The sequence below is a fragment of the Rhagoletis zephyria genome, unplaced genomic scaffold (assembly GCF_001687245.7).
Source record: "Rhagoletis zephyria isolate East Lansing unplaced genomic scaffold, Rhagoletis_zephyria_1.1 Rzeph_scaffold_38643, whole genome shotgun sequence".
In the NCBI taxonomy this organism is placed as follows: Eukaryota; Metazoa; Arthropoda; class Insecta; order Diptera; family Tephritidae; genus Rhagoletis; species Rhagoletis zephyria.
In genome coordinates this window covers 1-3,002 of record NW_016195698.1, presented here as the reverse complement: position 1 = coordinate 3,002, position 3,002 = coordinate 1, and the positions used below count along the sequence as shown (strand labels likewise).

General features: G+C 34.8%; 1 long non-coding RNA gene across 1 annotated transcript; it reads right to left on the bottom strand.

Moving 5' to 3' along the window:
* Positions 1-351: 351 nt before the first annotated feature.
* On the bottom strand, positions 352-2,991 carry LOC108354726 (uncharacterized). Its single transcript, XR_001846521.1, has 2 exons — positions 2,744-2,991; positions 352-617 (listed from the first exon to the last, which is right to left on the bottom strand). It is a non-coding gene; the product is annotated as an uncharacterized LOC108354726 (long non-coding RNA).
* Positions 2,992-3,002: the final 11 nt, after the last annotated feature.

Below are 3,002 nucleotides of genomic sequence, written 5' to 3'. Positions count from 1 at the left end.
GTACCTTGCTCATAGAAACCACTCTCGTGATCAGCCTGCCGTCTCGTGGCCATCTTCTTCGAAGTGGCACTGGCGGTCAAATTCAGCGCTTTGGTACTACTACCGCCGCTATTGGTGTAGTAGCGACTCATTGTGGCAAGGTGTTTGTGATGGTAAACGCTGCTGTAGATTTCGTTTTATTTTCTTTTTCAGTAGAAACGATTTGTATTTTAAGATTTGTAAAATTATTTTGAATTTTTGGTTTAAGAAATAGTTTTTATGGATTTTAAAACTATCAATTGTGACATTTCCGTGTGCTAATTATTATTTTTTTTTTTGTATTTTCAACCGACAAATCTTTTAAAATCGGTATATTTGACGCTGCAAAGGAACTTAGAGGAGTTCTTTTATTGGTAAATATGGAAAAGGCGAATAATTCACGCATACATTAAAAAAGGCATGAAATACGGTGGGAGGGGGTTGATACGCTAACGCGCGAAAATCCTGTTCATAAAAGTTGCAGTCAACTTGTTGCGTACTTTTGGCTGGCGACTGCTGCTGCAGCCTTATATGGTATAATAGATGTAATTATGAAAATGCTGGATACTGTTCCCATTTTTTTCAAGACTCCGAAAGATCTGCAAAGATAAATAAATAAATGTTAGTTATAAGAATAGAAAATTATATTATAATAATTAAATGTTTTTTTTCGCATGGCGGTCAATTCTTTCTGAATATCGTTAATGTGCGCTTAAACGTAGCAATGCAACCCCTGTTTCTACGCATTTGTCTATCAAAATCCGACATCGAAAGTCTACTTTCCCGTGCAAACAGCCAAAAAAATCCTTTTTGCAGATTTGCAGAAATCACTTTCGGAAACAAAAATTGCAAGGTGTAAAGTGGATGTTCAAGTCGTTTTCAAAAGTTTGTCAAACTCACGAATTTCTCAAAGAGGTTGCAGGAGCAGTTACACCTTGCATGTAAAATGGCTTTCGAAAGCAGTTTTTATTTCTGAAAATCAAACTTTCCGAAACTACTTTTTGTCTGTTTACACGAATGGTCAAATGCGCACAAAACAACCACAAAGTGTCTAATGCTTTAATATTTATGTATATTGTTCATATCAGGAGAATACAATAATTATAAGTATTTTTTTAAATGCGATGCAACATTTTTTTCTCATAGAAATTCGCAAAAATCGGTTGGAAATGAAAGTTGCTAGCACGATCCAGTTGAAATTATTTCTCGAAACAATTTGCGTAATTTCAGTTGCAGTTACACCTTGCAATTTTTATTTACAAATCTGCACAAAGGACTTTAGGACTTTCTGGCTGTTTACACGGGAAAGTAGACTTTCGATTTCACATTTTGACAGCGAAAGGCGCTTGCATTGCCACGTTAAACCGCTCCTTTACACCTTGCAATTTTTATTTCCGAAAAATATTTCTGCATATCTGTAAAAAGGACTTTCTGGCTGTTTACACGGGAAAGTAGAATTTCGATTTCACATTTGATGTTTAACCGCACCTTAAAGAGGGTGTCAGACATGGCAATGCAATATACATATTTCAAAAAGGCTGTCAAATTGTAAAATTTCAGAATGCGGTTGCATGAGCAGTCACACCTTGCATGTAAAGTATCTTTTGAAAGGGGTTTATGTTTCCGAAAGGCGAAATTTCTGAAGACGCTTTTTGGCTATTCATACAGCGAATTAATTTTTTGCAATCTTTTTCTATACTAAAATGCAACCTTTCTTCTTCTCGCTTTAATTGGCTTTAACTTGGTAAAATTCCGCCACATGATCCAACTACACTCTAATTCTACTTGGTTCATGATTCCGCCATGAACACGCTCTTAACTGCTTCTGCTATCACTTTTGGAAAGTCTTCAGTTTGACAGACATTTGGAAAGGACTTGCACTTGCCACGTCTAACTGCTACTTTATTTTAAAAAAGTATAGACACGTAAGAATCTTTCGGTGTTTTTATAATCTTCCGCTTATTTATATTAGAGAATGGGCATTAACAAAAAATTTTTATACATTCATGGACGGCTTAAAGCAAAAAACTAGTACATATGTGATATGTATATATGTAAGTATGTACAGTATATTTTGCTTAGCTGCACATCCTTCTTTGCACGAAAAACTAGTGCACGTAACCGAAAAAGGCATTTAAGCGAATTTTCTTTACTACTTCAATGAGGAAGGTATCCGAATCCCTATGAAACCAAATATTGGCGGAGTAGAAATTACTGCAAGAGAAATTTTTACCAAATGTTATCTAATTATCTATATAACTACATAAATTGATAGCCATTTTCGTTGTTCTGCGAGATGACCAAAATAAATANAGGTAAACGTAATACTTTCATTGATAATTGATACTAGTCGCACAATTTTTAAGGCAGGTATCGCCAATGTGCAGGTATGTTGAATGCATCTATCGGAGCAGTTTCCTTATAAATGTTAAAAATAATGCTTTTGATGCGCATTTTCGGGTAGGTATCTTAAATGTGCACTTAAGCATAGAGGCAGCAAAGCAAAATATACTGTACATATGTAAATAAAGATGCATTCCAATTGGGGAATATATATAAATATGTACATCTACTTGTCTCGCCGTACCTTCATTCAAAATCAAATTATACATATGCATATGTACATACGTATGCATATACAGACGTGCAATTATGTGCACAACTTCTTCAACTCCACCCACAAGTCCATACATATAGTACGCCAGCTGCTATAATTGAAACTCACCTTTTAATGTTATTAGCACTAGAGGACTTCCAATTTTATTAATTCAGGCACACGAGAAAAAAATAAATAATATAATTACTTTTCCAACCGATTTATTCGTCTATTTTATTAGTTATTTTTTTACAATTTTATCGGAAAGCCACAGGCGTTGCTCAACCACATCATCGCACGATTGCTTGTTATTCTATGAAGTGCTTTTTCCGCCCCCCAACTCGTTTTTTAGAAATATCGGTAGCACATTTTGTAAATTTGTGAATTA